This window comes from Pyrus communis, chromosome 9, assembly GCF_963583255.1.
Source record: "Pyrus communis chromosome 9, drPyrComm1.1, whole genome shotgun sequence".
Classification (NCBI taxonomy): Eukaryota; Viridiplantae; Streptophyta; class Magnoliopsida; order Rosales; family Rosaceae; genus Pyrus; species Pyrus communis.
The window spans coordinates 5,143,750-5,165,490 of NC_084811.1; the positions used below are offsets into that span (position 1 = coordinate 5,143,750).

Sequence of the window (21,741 nt, forward strand, 5' to 3'; positions counted from 1 at the left end):
CATCTATATATATATATATATATATATATATATATATATATATATATATATCTATATGTATGTGTGTGTGTGTATATAACAGTGTTTATCAGAATAAAGAGTATATAATATTAGATTACTTACTGGATTATTTGAAATTTTAGTTTCTTTAGTATTAGGTATCTAACAAGTTGGTAATCCTTCAAAAAATAAAGAAAAAGGGGGGAATTATTGGCCTTCATGGTTGCTTATGTCCTTAATTAATTATAAAAATATGGTTGTTGCAGTAATCTTACGATCATAATAAAATGGTAATTAACCCAGATAGCATTCTTCTTCGTACAGTGATTACCAATTTATCATCTGCATACGATCATAATAAAATGGTAATTAACCCAGATAGCATTCTTCTTCGTACAGTGATTACCAATTTATCATCTGCATACTAACTACAGACCAAAAGAAATCTAGATCATGGAGAGAGAGAGAGAGAGAGAGAGAGAGCAATTGGAAACAAAAACAAAAATTTAAAAAGTACTGAAATTAAAGTTCAATATAATTTGCTATGAATTTTGTTGAAAATAATTGTAGCACTATTTCAAACCTATGAACACTGCACAGAACACATTAAGTTTTCTTGATCTCTTTTTCCTTACAGTTAATAATCTTAATTAGCATTGCAATTTCTTTATCCAATTTGGAAATGCAAAAATATCAAGCTAAGTGTTTATTTTTTATCTAGTCTAACTGACTAATTATATACAGACACACACACACACACACACACATATATATATATTATACATATATAATTAAGAAAATTGCAGCGAAAACGATCACCTGAAGTGGAGCTAATTATTCAGCATTTTCTGAATACCTGAATTGGAATGTCCGCACGGTTATGATCTACGGTGACAATCTTCATAGAAGCAATAAGGTGGAGTGGTCGTGATGGGGAAGAGGGGCACATGAACAACTAACTCATCACTGGATATGAGATATATATCTGTAAACTTGTAATAATTTAGCGGCTCAGAGAAAAATAAGAGTATTGAGTATATATATCTCAGTATATGCGAATGAGTTAGAAATGCACGTGCCCTGCTTCTCCATCTTGTTCAACTCACACCTAAATCATATATTCCAGAATTTCCTCAACACTCAACTGAGAGGACGACTCTAGGAGCTGGCCAGCTACTAGATAGAGCTACCCTTCTCACAAACAACCTCATTAGGTTAGAGAGAGAGAGAGAGAGAGAGAGAGAGAGAGAGAGAGGGATCTTCATCAAAACGGTGAATCTGAGACATTCTTCTGCACTTCTCTGTCCTGCTAGTCCGCTCATTTATAACAAAACGTGCAAATGATGTGTCTTAAAAGCAGTAATTATCTTTCGCATCTCCACCCCTAATAATAGTCATGACAATAGGCAATAAAATATTAGTATTTTTTATGTTCTAAAATAATAAAAATAAATTTATTTTTAATTTTGGATAGGATTTTTAACTGATCTCGTCACTTCCATAGGTCATTATCCGGAAGTACAATTTTTGTGTATATATTTCGATAAGATTTTTAACCAATTCTGTCACGCGACGTATTCTGCCATGTTTAGAATTGTTAAAAATATTGAAATGTGGTGTAAGGTGGGAGAAAATGGTAAGGTAGAAAAAAAAAATTATAATTTTATAAATTTTTTCGAATTTTTAATTATTTTAAAATTTTTTATTAACTTAATTAAGCTGAACCGTCGGATTACAAAAAAAAAAAAAAAAATTGAAATCCAACAACCCAGATTGTGACACGTGTTCCCCCCCCCCCCCCCCCCCGGAAATATTTCTTTTTTTTTTTAATTTTTAAAATTGAAAAAACCTGGACAGTTGATCTGGAAATCAAACGGTCCAAATTCAACTGTTACTTAGTGAGTAGCAACACGGGCCCCACCGTCTGAAATCTTGTTGGTAACGCGCCCTCGACGTGCATGTGTTATGCACATGGTTGGTGCAAAAAAAAAAATTATAACGTGGCTAACATCAACCCTCTCAGGTGCTTAGGCCTTGGACTCCTACCTGCCCTTTCCCACAGGCTTCCCCTTAGCCCAATTGTCCAAATGGGCTGGAGCTAGTTTGTGAGGGGATTGGATTGCAAATGGGGTCTGTCCACAGGACAAAAGAGCATGTTGGAAGTGCTCTAAAGGTGGGCATGTGGAGAAACAAGGAAAATAATTGGCTCATTCTTTTTGATGTAAAGAGTCATTCTTACTTACATGTCAATTACAGTCTAATATATGCGTAAAGTACGTCTTTATGTTTTTATGTCAAAATCACAGAGTTTTATACTTATGATCATAATCATTCATATTATTAATGACTCTGTAAAGATCATCTCTGCAAAAAAAAAAAAAAAAAAAAAAAAAGACATAAACTAAGGTCGTTTAGTTAATCTATTATAGCAAATACATAGACGGTTCATAATACTTTTACCAATTTCGCTCATTTGTTTTTATATAGTTTGATGACTAAACGACCTTTGTTTGAATTGAATTTTTGCAGAGACAATCGTTGTAGAGTGATATATAATATGAATGTTTTGATCATAAACATGAAATTGTATGAATCGGCAATGAACAATTTTGAGTAGGAACTCCTCCTCATCCTTTAAGTATAGCCAAGTATTATTCTTAACAATTTGTCTAAAAATTGTACGATTATATTATACACACCTGAACTGTAGGAATATATACAATACATTTCCATGGCAGTACCCATTACTATAACTATAAGTCAATATTATACTATATTATTCTTAATTGGATTTTATATATACTTTTGGATATTTTGGATATTTTCTCTTTATATTTTGACTGTAGTACATGCAGAATTTACTTTGTTCGAAAAATAACAAAACAATGAATTTTTTAAGTGATTCCAATTGCAGTCGATTCTTTAGATAGCGAAGAAGATTGTATCAAAATCTCAACCTTTAATTCCAAGCTGTTTAGTCGTGATGATTGAAACAGCACAGGTGAACGGTGCTGACGAATTTGACCTTTAAGGATTGCGTGAGCTATAAGTTATTGAAGAGGATGTTTTTGGGAGAAATTACTTCTACAACATCGAAGATGACTCCTTAATCTTTCCGATAACATCTTTATGGGTATATGCTGTCTTGGTTAGTCTACGAAAGGAATCTTCGCTGATTTGATTTTGTGTCAGAATAGGATTGTATTTTTTAAATTATATTATTTTATTTGATTTTTTAGATTTATTACGAATCCCATTAGGTAGCACTTCAATTCACATTAGTATTATAAAGTTTTGTAACCTTAGAGGAGAGGACGTTTTTGGCTTTAGGAATTCGACTAGAGAAGTGCTTTTTCATTTTGCAGCTCTATACTACAAGGGTATTATCTCTCTTTTCTTCTTAATATATTTTGATATTGAATTATAATTATGTCTAACTAATTCTTTCTTTGCTAGGACGAGATTATGAGCTTTAATATGAATATGTAGTTTCTTTTCAATTTATTTATATGGTTATGCATGTTTGCTTTGAATTTTCAATCACTGATTTTAAACTATCGATATATCTTGATGTCTGATTTCCATTAGGATGTTTAGACAATTAATTGGATACAATTTATGTTGAAAGGTCACACTTGGTTAATACTTTTTGTGGTTAGGAGCTGTAAATTCATTTAAAACGAATATCACGCTTTTAAGGGTTACCTAGTTTTTCAAAATGTTTAACTTAAATGAGTATTGCATGTTTATATTTGAGTGAAGCTGCATATTAGATATATGTTCTTCCTTACAATTAAGCTGAGTCTTCCAATGAGGCTGCCATACTTAGCTACGAAGGTTTATCTATATGGGGACGTGGACATCAAGAATGAGGACTTTTGTTTTGAACTCAAAGTCAACAGACATCGACTCAAGCAGTACCTAGTTTCGCCATATGGCATTGTGAAGTAGGAATCCGAATCCTCGTCGGATCCTCTTTGTGAGAATTTTGTCTGTTTATAGTACATCATGCGGTCACAAATTATTTTAAATATTTCTATTTAAAATTAATATGGCATTGTGAAGTAGGAATCCGAATCCTCGTCGGATCCTCTTTGTGAGAATTTTGTCTGTTTATAGTACATCATGCGGTCACAAGTTATTTTAAATATTTCTATTTAAAATTAAATACAAACATATTTTTGACAAACACTGATTGCACAATGTATAATAAACAGACATAATTCACGGATTTTTAGGATCTTCACCAAAAGGATCAGGAGAGCATCCAATTCGATGAAGTAGTTATCCAATCTAAGAGAACCATTGAGCTGCATTATTAACGTTAAATAAAGCGCCTTTGGAAGGCAACTCAAATTTTTCTAACCCTATTTCTTTTTATTTTGTTTATTTGATTTGATTTTCTTTGCTTTCATTCTTCATCACAAAATCACAAAAATTAAAATTAAAAATTAAAAAAATTAAAAAAAAAATTAAAAAACACAAAAACAAGAGTTTTTAGTTCATCCATCTTATTATATCTGTACTTTATTCTAATCCCATTTTTTATTTTGTGTGATTTTTGCAGGATTGCATATCAAATGGGTCCTAAAATCCACTACTACCAGCGACATCAATTCATCAACATATGACTTTCAAAATCAATCAGCAACCTTTGCCTTTTGCCTGTGTGACCATTTTCTTAATGGCCGGGATGGTGACTGCTGTCCACAGAAACCCTAATTTTCTTTACTTTTAATTTTTTTAAAGAAAGATTTTGGAGTGCATATGCACAAAGGTCAGTCGCTTTCCAACCAGCTAAAAATCAATATCAGAGAAAAACTCCAAGTAAGAAAGTGCGTTTCTGTATCTCAGTCAATGCCATATCGTTGTTATTAATTCATTCAAAGTAGCTGTTGATATTATTTTGAAGATCATGCTATCTAGATATTGGTAGCTGCATTACTATAGAGTATATGTATCTGCCACACATATTGCTCCATATCAGCACCATTAAGTAACTAGACTACATGATTGATATTTTATAACTGAAAATATAACGAATAATATAAATAAATACATGTGAGTGAATTAATAACACTTGCACCTTTTGTGTTGCACAGAATGCCCCTTCACTTTCAACTTCAAACATGATCGAGGCTGCAGTGCATACATCACATGTATCTTGCCTTTCAGCCAAACTACCTCCGGTCCACCACGTATCTAATTAGATTTCCATTTCTTGAATAATTATTTGTGTGTTGACAATAAAGGTAGAAGTAAATTGTATTCATCAAGAATATTATGAACAGAAAATGTTACAATCCTAAGACGGTGACCTGCCCTACGTACCGAGGCCTTCTCGAGGTCTTGTAACTTCAAGATCATAGTCCTCCTCGAAGCAGGCTGCTGCTTGCTACAGAACATGTAGTGTCTTATCCGTCTTCAACATCAGTCTATTTGTACCAGTCTCAACTTCTGAAACAATTCTGATAGAACAATTAACTAGGATGGAGAAGATGATGCTGATGACTGCTGTCATTATTTGTTTTAATTTTTCATTTTTAATAGAGAGATATATTTATATTAAGAGATTCAAAATATAAATTGGAATCAAACTTAATGTCATATTTCTTTTTTGATTCATGAGATAAACTTCCCTCACATGGTTGAGGTTCATAAAAAGGAACGGTGATAATTTCTTTTCCTTTTTCGGTGAAAACCCCTTGTTTTATTGGTCAATACCCTAATAAATTTCATAATACAACATTTTCTGATTCATCTGAATCCATCTCCCTTTAATTTCCTTTTTCCTTATTGTTAAAGGTGATGAGCAATGTTCTGACGATTAATTGTACTAATAGTCGATTTTACTAGACCCACTTCCCATCACGTTAGCTCCCAAGTCTCTTTCCAAGTGCACTTCCCTATGTGCAGCTGGTTTCATGTCTAGATGGTCCGCTTCTCATGTCCTTAAAATCACATGAAGGGAAATAGAGTTAACACGGTTTTTCCTTTTTAGGGATCAAGCTAAAAAACACTAGCTAGGTTAAGAGTTTAAAACCGTTTAGACTCGCTCAAACTTAGCTACAACGGGTTTTATCTTTATTTGTGTTTACTTTTCATTTGACGTGATTTTTCACATTGAGAGAGAGACACATACATCTTTGGACAAATTTTATTCATTTATATGAATTTACCATTGTATGATCAATAATATTATCACAGTTTGTAACCCCCTTGGGATAATGAGGACCATGTGGAGGTGAGGATTAGGACTCTGTGTGAGAGAAGAAAGATATATTCGTGAGTAGACATCCATGTTCGCTCCAGAGGATCGTGGAAATCTTAGCAACATATGAGAAAACAACAAAACTAATACCCCATCTGTAGAGCAAAACATGGTAAACAAGGAAAAAGTTAATAGGCTAATAGGTAGATACAAAATTTTGTTCACACATTTCTCTGCTTTTTCATTGCTATCAAGCTAGCTAGCACCCAAATAATAATTGATCAAGTTTTGCACAAGAAATTAATTCATTTCGTTGAATAACCAATGTTTAAAGACCATTGTGATCAAGGATAATAGTAAAGGAAAAATCAGTTACATGCATTTTTTTTTCTTCTTCTTTTGTATACTTTTGTGTCGTTATTTATGTTCATTGATATATCTTTGATTTTTTTTAAATCTTTAAATGAGTTGGATTGTTTAGGAGTTGGATTGTTTAGGAGATAAAGAAAACTGTTTGTAAATCACTTCCCTAATAAAGAAATGAAACAATTGATGAAGACCGGCCGCTAGCACACATTGTTCCTTAGCTAAGAAATTAAAAGATTGCGGTTTGCACATATGTGGATGATTACCAACCGTATATAAATTATATAATAAAGTTATTTGAAAAGCATACATCTTTGAACCAAACATGCAGTAGCGAATTCCGGAACAATTGGTTATATCAAACTAAAGAAGATTGCTATTATCTCTACAAATTAATAAAATTTTATTTGTCAATCAATGGAGGGTGAAAAGATAAATTAGTCTTCTATCACACAAAAAAATGATGGGCAATAATGTAATTTCACAGGTCTAAATTTTACTATTTTTTATTGAAGTCTCGTGATGTTAAAAAATCTCCAATATTAAAAAAAATAAATTAAAAAAAACAAAAACCTCCCACTCCCTCTCCCCAACTTTCTCTCTCTCCCTTTCTCCTTCTCATTTTCTAAAAAAATACGTTCATACATAAAAAGTGTGTATGCAAATGCTAGTATTAATTAACCAATTCGTGATGCTTAGCAAAAAACAATTAAACTCTTTTATATTATTTCTTTTGTTCCAACAACAGCAATTAGTCTGGCTGCTTAATAGTATTTTGGATCTTTGAATCAAATTATTAAGTAAAATATTTTGTATCTTATCAACACTAAAAATTGTATTAAATATGTTGGATGCGGCCCTTTTACCTGGCATTCCACTCCACTTAGGCAGTGACAGAGATGTGAGTATTAGAGACAAAATTTAACAAATAAAAATGAGATTTATGAATGCGAAAGCAGTGGAGGTAAGATTACACTTGGGAATGTTTTGGGAAATTAGACTAATAAAATCTCAGAGATGTCAATTCTGTAAGCCATACTTGACATCACGTGACAAAAGTAATATTAATTTATAATTAACAAGTGAAAGGGGTGTGTATTAAGTTAAATTTTGAGTTAGTGGGTTAATGATGCGGTTCCCAGCGAAAGGCAGGAGACAGGTATGGAAAGTAGGTAAAGCTGCCATTAGGCAACTCTAGTCCTTGTTAATGGATATATCACTTGCGGCCACTGGGATATACGGCATGGCACACTATCCCTTACAGTGGACAAAAAATAATATACATTGCAACTTCTTTACTTCATTTGAAAGGAATAAAAGGTAGGGTGGGGAATGGTGATATCCACACATTTTTTTTGTTTTTTATATACTTTTAATTTTCGATCATTGGATCGAATAAATTGAAGAAGATCAAATAATAGAAATTAATAAGAAGTGTGTGAAAGATAAAAATAGGTACGTGAATAACATTATTTTAAGAGATAATGTAAATTTGTAAGACTTATAACATAATATATATATATATGTGTGTGTGTGTGTGTGTGTGTGTATATATATTCTAGAAGAGTGCTTAAGTATTGACATATAGTACAATACATTCATACAACGTTCTATTACCCAATTTTTTTAGGTTTATTTTTGAGCTATACTCTTTGTACTTCACAAGCAATTTTCTCTTTAGTCCCTACACATTTTATTCCTTCTTACATCATTTGTGTCTCACTTCACATATTTCGTAGTTGTGATTATAAGAATATTTTAAGACCTTATAATTTTTAATGACAATCTTAAGAATTGAGACCTCTTTCAATATATAAGATCAGGGATTTTCTCCTCCCTGATTTAAATTTTCATTCAAAATACCTTCTTAAAACTCCAAGTGGTAAATTACTTTATCTTAGCACTGATTTACTATATTTATATACCTAGCGTGTGTAATTATTTAATCTCCGTCTCAAAAGTTGACGATTGAGTCAACATTCAACAGGTTATGGGGCATCATGATTGATAAAGCTCCCTAGCGGTAAACTTTAATCTAATCTTGCGCTTATCGTTTTGCAACTAATTGAAGGAGCTAACTTAATTAAAATCAATAATTAAAAAGGTCTATATCTATACACAAAACGTTACTTTGATATTCATTCTTTTAGACCAACTCCAATGATGGGCTAAAAGCCAAATTACCCTCCCAAAATTTCCCCCAAACCCACTCCAACCCAAGAGGAAATTTTGGGCTAAATGTTAAATGCTAAACCAATGCCAAATTCCCCCTAAAATTTAGCTCAGAAATCGGAGTGAACTCTACCCAATATTTATCGGAATTTAAATTTTTTTAGATTAAAATGTTCATAAAATTAATTTACGATAGTCTACATATTTATTTAAAAAAAAATTTAATTTAACAAAAAAAAAATACCCTAAGTTCATTCTTTAATAATCCCGGGCTAAAATTTTAGGCTAGAATGGTTGGAGTAGAAAAGCTGTTTCTGGACTAAAAACTAAATATTCCGAACTAAAAAATTTGACTTTTAGCCCAACGAAGATTGTCTTAAGACAATTTAAATTTGTAATAGTTTATTGTAAGTGACATGACAGCTAGCTTTGAAAATATGAAATCTGTCGCCTCAATTTGTATAAAAATTAGAAAGATATTTGTTAATTTCTCCCCTCAACATATAAGGAGCTACCAATTTCTCCTGTAAACTTTTAGTTTAGCTAAATTACCCTCCTAAACTTTTACAAATGGACTATTTCTTGGCCAATTTCTCATTTGAACTTATTTTTATAATTGCAAAAATATAATTTTATCCCTAATACGGAGAACATATTATTTTTCTTCTTCTTTAGTTCACTATATACACTTTTTGTTTGAATTTTAGGGTTTTGGGTTTAGGGAAAAATTAAAATTCAAGGGAAAATTGACTGATTATAAAAATTAAGGTTGTCATCAACTAAAATTAAAATTCAAGAAGGAAAGTATCCAATTATAAAAATTCAGAAAAGTAATCAACTAAAATCGAAGTTCAGGAAAAAAAAAATTGACAATTTCTTATAACTTCGGAGGAGGTGTGGGGTAAAAGGCCAAACCTCAAAATTAAAAAAAGAACAACCAACTCTTCTGTTGATATGTCTCAAATGATCTTACCGGAAAAGAAGATTAATAATTGGAATTGGAGACTGGGCCATTCGTGTTGCATATCTGCCTGCCCTACATCTATACATAACTTCATGATCTCTCCAATTATACAAAACAATATCCTGGTTCCTGAGCATGAGGAAGCGTGATGGTGGCGTAAGGTCTAGGTATCAACTTTGTTAGGGTTTAGGGTTTCCATCCAGAACCCTAAGTTAGATTGTGCGGACTATTACTAGCTAGGAACAGTAAGTGCAGTGGGAAATGGAGTCAAATGCAAAAATTATGTTATGTTCAGCCACCACAAGTGTGCCGTTGACTCAGCCGCTTAGATTCATTTATGCGCGGTTAAGAGAAGAACTTTATGCATTTGGGAAGATATGAGATTAACAGTGTATAAAAGTTTAGAATACCGTGATATACTGTGACATTTCAAATTTCTCTATATAAATATTTGATTTTCTTCCTCGTATAAATGACTCAGCCTAAATGTATTTATCAAAGTAAAGAGAGAGAGAAGCGTAATGACTTAGCAGCCTTAAGAGCAATCCTACCCCTTAGGGGCAATAATATTTCGGACTATTGGGCAATTAGCAATTATTACTTTTGCAAAATGTAACTGTCCGAGTGTATCTTCATTCTTAAATGAATTGCAAAGCTATTGATATTATAAAAATTAATGTTTTTAGAAAAAAATCATGTTACGTTTATTTTTGAATAGGACTTTTAACAATCGCATCAAGTTACGTGTTTTTATCCGAAATTACAATCCCGTCTTGGTCACGCCACAATTCATATTCTCTTAATTTTAATTTTTTATTTTTATTGTTAATTTTTAAACATATTTAATGACATAATTAATAATTAATATGGACCGTTGGATGAACTTTTTTTCAATCCAAGAGTCTAGGTTGTGTGAATAAGTCTTTTATAGCATTTTTTGAATATTTAAAAAACAGGATTAAAAAGGACCATCGGATTTGGGAAATCTAACAGCCCAGATTAGAAGTCTGTTGCAGCATGAGCATGCTTGGATTTTTGTTGGACAACTCGCATCTACAAGCGCATGTGCATGATGCAAAAAACAATAAAATTATAACAAGGGTCACTTTGACGTCACGTTGATATCAGATAGCCTCAAACGAGGCATCAAGCCATTTTCTCCCGATTGCTTAGTCCGTGGGAGTTGGGCCCACCCAATAGGTGAGACAGTTAGCATGGGCTGGAGCAGTTTTTTTTTGGGGTGGGAGGATTCAATCACCCAATTGCAAGGGAGATTTTATGGAGTGGAGTTACTCTAATGTTGACGAGTAGCACCATTAATTCAATTGTGAGTGACAAGCATGATTACTACTATATTTTGTAATCAAGTGGAAAAGTGGGAACGATTATCCAATATCCACATATTTTTTCCTGTCTTCACTCAAATGGATCTTTGAGTTTGTCACATAGTCATTTAGAAGCCGATCATTGTATCTTCACCATGTAAAGTTTGGTTTATAAAGATTTCTCATTATATATTAAACAAAAAATTGTCACACTCCATATGAGACAAACATGTCAAGACTCAAAAAACCAATTTTTCTTCTCAAATAATGATAGCTGTACTTAACAATTAATCCAATGACATCTGTCTACTAATTTGTTGAACTAAACCATGGCTCGCACATGTTGTGATTAAATCAATCAAATTAGCAGAGGTTCCTGGATGGAAGTTCCGTTTCCGTTTCAAACTTAATTTGATAGCCCTGCGCTCGGTCAATTGTCTCACATTACGGCCGTCTACAAGTTCACTAGTAAAGTTCCTAATGAGTTGTCCAGTTGGTTTGGAAGTAGCTTCAGTTTGCAAAATGTGCTCCAAATTCTTTTCATTATCAAGTGAAAACGAAGGGTTTGAGTTTAAGTTTCAACGTCGAAAGAGGAATACTATTAGATTAAAAGTTGTTTATGACTTACATTCTTATCAACATATGAGACAAACTTATGGGTTGTGGATTCAAAGAATGTGAAGCAACCACCTAGAGGCAAGAACACTTGAGACCAGAGAGCACCTCACACTATTTAACTTTCCTAGAGGGTGTGCGAAGACCAAAATATGGGTGAAAGGAAAGCGAACCCTATGAAAACTTACTTACACTAAAGAAGAAACCTAAGACCAAATGAGGGTAAGACCAAAATAGGGTCGATCAAAAAAAGGCATTAGCTTACATGAAAGATGAAACATACAGGACCAATAGAGAATGTGGTCACTTCCCAAACCCCTTCAAATGCCCAAGTTTGATATCTTTCTTAGAAAGCTATACCCTTGTATGACTAGGATATACAATAACTAATTGCAAAAGAGAACTAATTTAACCTACCAAGAACAAAAACGAGAAATTTATACAGGTATCAAGAATACAAGTTATGTGGTGCATGATTATCGCGTTATAACAAAGATGAAGGGTTGCCTTGCTTCAATGGTTATCAATCACAATAAATATATGTATTATAATTTGAATGAAATAATAACGGCACATAACTGCGTTTCAAGAACAATGAAAGTTTCCCTTCAACAAGAATAGTGTATGCCTTGGCCATCAAATAGGCATATAACGTGGTCCCTTTTTGTCCTGAGATTTTGAAATAATTGAGGTTGTTAAGAGAAACAACATGCATGCACGAGTCCATGAATAAGCCAAGTTAGAATTAAGGTTTTATAGGATAACTCAGAAGATTAATAGTCAAATGAAAGCGAGGGCAGCTAATTTGATTTGTCTGTACTATATCAGGACTTAGACTATATACATATTGGTTGGTTGTGTTTCAGAGACGTCCATCTTAAGATCGTTATCAGGACTTAGACTTTATACAGATTGGTTGGTTGTGTTTCAGAGACGTCCATGATCATACTTAACAAATGCGAACAAGAAATACTAGTACGATTAATGTGACACTTATATGCATTCCCCCTTAATGATCAATTAATTTGAGTAAAGCTTTTTGGAATTAGTGGTCCAAGTGACTAAACATTATCTCTGTCATTAGTTAGTACCTATTACATCAGAAATTTCATGATTTTGGACAATTCATAGCTATAGAGGTGGCAATCAACTTATTGGGTTGTTAATGGGTCCATTAAGACTTGTTTAATTTGATATAATATAGAGGTGAGATCGGTAAGGATGATGATGTAAGGTGAAATCATACTAAATGGATCTTAATGAATATTCATTAACAATCCAATGAGTATTTGTCACATCTAGCCTAGAATGTTCTTGTTAAAATGTAAGATATATAGTGAAATTATTGTGCTCACAATGATTTTGGATAATTTAGTGCTGGTTAATTTTGTTTTAACCCAATCATCAATCTCAAAACTTTAATCTGAAAATGAAAACAAGATGACATTCACACTGAAAGACTCCTATATATGACCCCATTAATTATTGTTAGTTTTGTGTTAACATCAAAGTTTTTTTTTTTAACACTTTATGCAATCAACTGAGAAATGAGATTAAAAATAAAAAAGGCACCTATCGGATGTATACCTTGCAAAAGTAAAAGGTTTATAATTCAGTTGGTTAAAAGTATTTGCTATTACACTCAAGGTCTCAATACATGTTCGAATTTCTTCCCCCAAAAGTCTAATGTAGATTATCCTATCATTTGTAAAAAAAAGTTCTATAACTCACAAAATCACTACAAAATAAGAATATATAACTCCGCGTAGTTATGTTCTTTGGTGATCCTCAGACCATCCATTCATGGATCATCCTCTCTCCAAAAATCACTACAAAATAATAAAACAAAACAAAATTAACTAACTAAAACATAGGACAAGCAGGCACCAAAAACTGACGATCCTCAATTCGATTAATCAGAAACATTGAAATAACAAATCATGCATGCTCTTACTACTGCAGGAGAAACAAAACAAAGCAATTATTCTCAGAAGAAATTTTAGGAATGTTTCTAAACAGATCAACCACAACCAAAAGTATATATATATATATATATATATATAAAAGAGTAAAATTATATATAAAATTATTCATAAAGCGGACTCTAGTTTTTTTTAAGCAGCGGCATGTATTCATAATAAGAAGGTTTAAAACAGTAGCAATTACATAGAGGCTGGGAAAGAACACCAGCACCATTAAACACTACGGTCAGATAACAAAATAACAAGAAGAGTATCTGGGGGTTCCTCGAACCAAGAACACTCGCAGGGACGAGAGGGCATAACGTGCAAGACGATGGCAGCCTCGTTGGTTTGGCGACGCGCATGGACAATAGTAGCTCGAGTAATACTCTCAAACCTGATTTCATCTTCATCTGACATTTCATCTTCTTTGTTTGACGTTTTCACGCCGGGCTCTCTACGACAACTACAAGAAATTAATAAGTAACCTCTTTATAAAAAGTTTAACATTAGTAATTAATATAATTTAGTAAAGGAACGAGTTGCACGAAGTATGACAATGGTTCCATTTTGTTCAGATGAATCTCCTCGTACATCAAACTAGAGAACCTAATTCCTCTAGCATGTCTCCTCAATCACACTGCAAAAGTCACATTGTATTTACCTTGAATATCTTTTCCCTTGTAATTCAAATTATTTCATACTTTATACGAAGTACTTCATCACCAACTTCGACAAAATTTTCTTTACAAAATTAATCCGAAAGTTCGTCATCGAAAACAAAATTAGTGTTTTACGGTTAATTTTGTTCTAACCCAATCATCAATCACAAAAACTTTTGCGTTAAACATCAATTTGTTTATGACACTTTATGCAATTAACTGAGGATTGAGATTAGAAATCTAAAAAAGTCCACCATCAAATGTATAGCTTGTAAAATCTCCATATGTTCTTTCGTCATCCTCAAACCATCCATTCACATGTCCATCCTCTCCCCTCAAATCACTACAAAATAAGAAAATAAAAGAAAATAAGCAACTAAAACACAGGGACACAAAAGCAAGTGTCCTCAATTAATGAGAAAATTAAAATGAAAAAAAAATCTGTATACTTACTGGTAACTCTAAACCACAAACAAGATTCAATTACTCAAATCACAACTAAACAAAATACAAAACACCAATCCATATTAGGTTGAAGCATACTAACCTGAAGAACTTCCATTGGATGCAGCCATGGTTATTCACAATCAACCTGAATGCACAGCGGCTGTTCTTCTCTCTGTCAGGATGCTTATTGCTCAAACTAAGAATAGGACTTAGTTCCAAAAGAGCATGTTCCTGTGAGAGGAGAGGTTGTTGTATATATATGTATATATATACATACACATATCCTTCTCATAATAGAATAAGGACTCCCTATTAGAATCCTTATGGAAAACAACTTATGTTTTCCCAATCCATATCAGTTCATTACTACAACAAAATCCTCTATCGACAAGAACTAGTATAAATCTTCCCATAAGGCTTTCTTATACCAATTGGTTTCAAATTGCTAATGCTAGATCACATAATCTTATGTTCATATTCTTACATTCTCCCACTTGAACATGAGACAAAGATCAAGCATAGCTTTCACCAATTATAAGAAGTGATCACATAGCTTTATTCAAGATTTACCATCATGACTAATGTCCCATTACATTTCAAAATATAGAAACCAAGAATCTCATACTACAACCAAAATGCAGTATTGATTCAAAGTTCACATATATCCAATCTGCAAATATGACTCATGACTTAGGATAATATAAACAGTCAAGATTATGCTCCCACTTTTCAAAAGATCATACACATATTAATCTTCAATGAAAAGTAACATATTAATGACTAAATAAAATTCATTAACTATAAACTTTAAAACAGACAAATTGTTCTTCCAAAGTATCAAATAAATCTAACTTCTAACTTAGTTCATCATCAGAACTGCAATATTTCAAAACTAAAGCATTGAGTCTCGAGACAAAGACAAAGACATTTATTAAAAACACAAAATCAAACTAGCAAACTAGCTATGCATAAATTAACCTCAGCTTGTCAGAACTGCACTCATTGTTCAATCCCAAGCTCTTGAAACACACTTGATTACTCTCATCGATCAAAACCCTCTAGCACTCCCATCCAAGAAACATGTTTTTCAAATTCTCCAATAGGCAATGCCTTAGTCAATGGGTGATCAAGCATCATAGTAGTGCTTATGTGCTGCACTTCAATAATTCATTTCTTTACCTGTTCTCTAACTTTAAGAAATTTCACATCCATCAACCTTGAAGCTGAAGTACGCCTATTATTCTTAGCAAAGAATACAACTAAGTTGTTATCACAAAACATCTTAACAGACTTCTTAATCGAATTCACAATCTTTAAATTTGTCAAGAAATTCTTCAACCAAGCTACTTGTTTCATGCCTTCAAAACAAGCTACAAATTCAGCCTCCATAGTAGATGTAGCTATGACGATATAAGCTCCTGTTGACTTTCTGTCATCCACATCTCTAACCCAATATGAGTCAGTGTATCCCATAAGTTTCAAAGAATTTCTTCTACCAACATATAACTTTTGGTTCTCTGCAAGTATCGTAGGACTTTCTTAGCTGTCACCCAATGTGCTTCACCTGGATTTGCTTGAAACCTGCTTAGCATGTCAACAATAAAGGCAATATCTGGTTTTGCACATATAGTTGCATACATGAGACTTCCAACCAATGAAGCATAAGGTTTAGAATGCATTTTCTTCATTTCCAAATCAGTTTTTGGACACTGATTTTTTGAGGACTTATATCCTTTATTGACTGGAACTTGACCATAGTTGCAGCTTTCCATATTAAACCTCACTATTACCTTGTCAATATAACCTTTTTGAGATAAACCAAGAAGCATCCTCTGTCTATCACGAACAATCTCTATTCCCAATACATAATGTGCTTCACCAAGGTCTTTCATCTCAAAATTATCACGTATCATTCTTTTAGTACTTTGAAGCAATTGTGGACATGAACTAGCAAGAAGAATATCATCAACATAAAGCAATGGGAAAATGAATTTGGATCCTGAGAACTTAATATATATGCAATCATCCAACTTATTCTCTACAAAACCTTGTGCATAGACAATTTGATCAAATTTCAAATACCATTGCCTTGATGCTTGTTTTAAGCTATATATTGACTTATTGAGCTTGCATACCATATTTTCCTTCCCCCTTTCAACAAATCCAACAGGTTGCTTCATACAGATATCCTCTTGTAGGTCTCCATTAAGAAAAGTTATATTTACATCTATTTGATGTAACTCAAGATCAATATAGGCAGCTAAAGACATGATAACTCTCATGGAATCTTTAGAGAAAACTAGAGATAAAGTATCATTATATTTGATTCCCTCTCTCTGAGTAAACCCCTTAGCAACCAACCTTGCTTTATATCTCTCAATTCTACCATTAGCATCCTTTTTTGTTTTATATACCCACTTACAACCTATTGACCTAATTTCAGAATTTGATTCCACAATGTCCAAACTTGATTCTTGAACATTGAATCTAACTCATCTTTCATAGTATTGTGCCATAGAACTAATTGAGGACTTTCAATTGCTTGAGTGTATGTAAGAGGGTCATCAATGTCACCTATATTGAACTTACTTTCTTGTAAGTACACATGGTCATCGATTGCAATAAATTTTCTTAGTTCAATTGGAGGTGGAATTGATGTTGTAGACTGTGTTAATTGGTCAACCTCTATAGTGTTATCAACATGAGCCCCTAATTCTTCACTTAAATCTTCACTAGCAGGTGACAATTGATGAGGAAATAATGGAACCTGACTAATCCATTGCTACAGGGTTGTCATGAATCTGATGCATCTCTTCAAATAAAAAATTTTCCCTTGACAAATGTGAAACATCTTGATCTTCTAGAAAGGCTGCATTATGTGTTTCTTGGATCCGAGTATGGTTTTGAGGAACAAAGTAACATGATTGTGTTTTGAGATCTAACTTCTTTTCATTAGGAATGTAAAATCTAGCCTCCGCCTTACATCCCCAACATGAAAGTGGGCAAAAATTGGAACTCTCCCATGCCACAACTCAAAAGGTGTTGTTGAAATTGCCTTATTGGGAACTTGGTTCAATATATAATTTGTTGTTTTCAAAGCTTATCCCTATAAGAAACTTGGTAGTCTAGATTTAGTCATCATACTCCTAACCATGGCAATGAGAGTCCTATTTCTCCTTTCTAACACACCATTTTGTTGAGGTGTTCCAATTGTGGTGTATTGTGCCACAATGCCATTCTTCTCAAGATAGAGAGCAAATGGGCCCTTTTGCTACCTAGATTCTGTGTACCTACCAAAATATTCTTCTCCCCTATCTGATCTAACAATTTTAATAACCTTCCCTAACTGTTTTTCAACTTCAGTTCTATAAATAATAAAACAGTTAAGTGCATCTGATTTCTCACCAATGAGAAAAGTGTATCCAAGCCTAGAAAAGTTATCAATGAAATTGACAAAATACCTGTTCCCACAAATTGTTTTAACTAGAAAGGCACCACAAATATTAGTATGTATGATTTCTAATAACCCTTGACTTCTCTTAGCATCCATTTTTCTAAAATTAGTAATTTTGCCCCTTAAACAATTAACACACTCATTTGCAGTAGTGAAATCCAATCTTTGAATTAATTCAGCCTTTGACAGTTTAATTACTCTTTCTTTAGAGATGTGCCCTAGCCCTTTGTGCCAAATAATGTAAGAAGTGTCATTTTCAAGCATCCTTTTGGAACCAACATTCAATACTGAGTGATTATTTGACTCCACGAAGCATTCTAGACTCCACAAGTTGTCTAATAGAAAAGCAGTTCCCAAAACCAAATCTAGACAATTCTTTTTAAAGATTTTTAAATATTCATCATCAGCAAGAAAGGAAAAGCCATCTTTTACAATTTTGGAAGCAGAAATTAAGTTTCTTCTCATCTTTGGCACATAGAGCATGTGGATGCAAATTTCTTCCTCCTTGTTCTTGGACAAAATTGCACCTACAAAATAAATAACAACTTAGGTCAAGGCCAAGAGCCTCATGTGTGTGCTCACGATGATTTTTTGTTGGGGGGGCTTTGGCTGAAGAACCTTCGATGCCAAAGTTAGAATTTAGAGAGAAAAAGTGTTTGGAGAATTTTGAGTATTTAGCAAGAGTGTAGACCTAGGTTTTTAGAGAAAATGGGGTAGTATATATAGGGCATGGGGGGAGAAGGTGGCCGGCCCTTTCTGGTGTTTTTGAGTGTATTTTGTAGTTAATTGGTAGTTTAATTAGCCATTAATAGATTAATTAGGAACAAATCTATTAATTAGCTAATTAACATAATTTAAAAGGAATGTTTTGGGGGTTACCTTGTGGAGAAGATGATTGAAATAGGTTTTGAATAAATACCTATTTTGGGCACTTTTGACTTGATTGTGGGATGATTGTCAACTGCTTGCGTGTGAGAATTTTGGTGCTCCTCAAGGGTAATTTTGTCCTTTCTACCCAAAAATCCATGTGTCGTCTCTTGATTATTTTTGGCTCCATAGAGCACATCCTTTAATTGTAAAATAAAACCATAAGTAAGTCTTAAGTTCACATCCCCTATTGAGTGTACTGCAACTTTAGTCCCTTCCCCCACATAGACATTGTATGAAGTATTTCCAATTTCCTTTTGTTTTTTAAAACTGTTTAAAGAGTTGGTTATATGTACGGAGCATCCAGTATCAAACCACCAAGAATCAACATGTACCTTACATAAATTTGACTCAACACAAACATGCACATGTTCCTTTTCTTTGCTTTTTATCTAATCCTTAAAGATTTCACCGTTCACTTTTAAATGGCCATTAGTTTTGCACAAAAAACATTTAAGTTTAGACACATCTTTTGGTTTGTTAAACTTGGTAGATTTTCTAGGGGAGTCAATTACTTTAGCAGAAGTACTGAACCTTTTAGAATTCTTAAATGATTTAGAATTCATACCAGAACTAGAAGAGCCTCCATTGTTGAATAGCTTCTTCTTCTTTCTAGTTTGCACAAAATTGACGTCCTCAATTTCTTTGCATTTCTCTTGTTTTTGATGAGTTTCTTCTTGTACACATTGTGCAATCAACTGATCAATGTCCCACTTTTTGTCTTGAGTGTTGTTGGAAACTTTTAACTGGCTATATTTGTTGGGAAATGCTTGGAGAATCATGAATACCAGCTACTTTTCACCAATATTTACATCCATTGAATTGAGTTTTTCAGTAACATTGGTCATCTTCATAATGTGGTCCCTTATAGAACCAGTGCCCTTAATCTTGTATGTAGTCAGTAGAGACATGTATTGACTCACTTTAGCTTTCTTAAATTCTTTAAATTTCTTTTCAATTGCATTTAGGTAGTCAACAACCAAATCATGTTTCTTGATTCCTCCGCGAATTGTATCAGTCATACCACTCTCTCGGATAGACAGTGTCACTTTATTGGCTTTTGTCCATCTCTCAAAAAGTTGCTTTTTCGGCTCTGGTGCTCTGATCATTGATGACAGGCTTGGGATTGTCAATTGCTATATCAAACTCATTTAGAGTTAATAGCAAACTAATGTCTCTTCTCCACTTCTTGAAATTACCCCCGCTAGTGAAGATTAGAATGTTAGCCAAATTGAGGGTCTTCATTGATATTTCAAACACTGAAGAACACAATGAAATCACTAAAAAAAACTTTTAGGGTTTCAGATTTCTTCTCTCAGTCTATTGCACATCATATCATCAAAACTATTATCCATATACATAATCTTAACAACAAAAGGTTGATAAGCACATATAGAATAAAAGGTTTTTCACAGCATTAAGAATCAATTGTTATGTAATCATGGACAACCATCTCAACATTATAAAGGATTTGTCTCAAACAAGCAATTCTTCATAAATTTTTTTTTTGCATAAAACGAGTGATGTCTGCAGAAGGTCCAAGCTAAACTTTCTTCCACAGACAATTAGAGAAAATGCATAATCACGGGATTAAAAGGCAGAAATAAGCGTAATCATGATGCTTGTTATTCAAATCATGCTGAAGAAAGGAATATATTTGAGACAAGATAGATCAAAATTCAAATTTCATCCAATGTTCAGAAGACATACCATTTCATTCAATGAGTATCAATAACTAACAGCGGAAGCATTTATAATAAATATTGAAGACTAAGCAGCAACTTGAATAGCCCAGATCAACAAAACTCAAAATCAAAAGGGTAAAATGTTGTATTCCGGATCCGAGAAAAACCCCAAAATTAGATAGGTTTCGAGTTCTAACGGTCAAAAATTAAACAATCATATTTTATTAAAATGCACCTTTTTTTCTTAGACCTAGTTTTAAGTCTAGAACCAGTTTCAAAACTTGAAGGCAGTAAAGATGATTTTTTTTTTTTTTTTTGTAAATTAGGATTTTAACGATTTTGTTGATTGAATTCAAGAACATGAATCTATGGCTCTGATACAACATGTTAACTCTAAACCACAAACAAGATTCAGTTACTCAAATCACAACCAAACAAAATACAAAACACCAATACATATAAGGCTGAAACATACTAACCTGAAGAACTTCCATTGGATGCAACCATGGTTATTCATGATCAACCTGAATGCACAACAACTATTCTTCTCTTTGTCAAGATGCTTATTGCTTATACTAAGAATAAGGCTTAGTTCCAAAAGAACACGTTCCTGTGAGAGGAGAGGTTGTTGTATATATATACATACACATATCATTCTCATAATAGAATAAGGGCTCCCTATTAGAATACTTATGGCAAACAACTTATGTTTTCCTAATCCATATTAGTTCATTACTGCAACAGAATCCTTTATTGACATAAACTAGTATACATCTTCCCATAAGGCGTTCTTACACTACAAGAAAACATGGAATAGGTGATCAAATTCTATGTGACGCCCAAAAATTAGTCACATATAGGAAAATTATGTGACAAAATGTTAAACGTGTCACAAATAATTGGTTTGCTAGGTACGAAATTTGGACCAATTTATGTGACGATAAATACGTCA

General features: G+C 33.0%; 1 long non-coding RNA gene across 1 annotated transcript; it reads right to left on the minus strand.

The window, feature by feature from the left end:
- Positions 1 to 13,758: 13,758 nt before the first annotated feature.
- LOC137746056 (uncharacterized) lies at positions 13,759 to 15,387 on the minus strand. Its single transcript, XR_011069760.1, has 2 exons — positions 14,824 to 15,387; positions 13,759 to 14,619 (listed from the first exon to the last, which is right to left on the minus strand). It is a non-coding gene; the product is annotated as an uncharacterized lncRNA (long non-coding RNA).
- Positions 15,388 to 21,741: the final 6,354 nt, after the last annotated feature.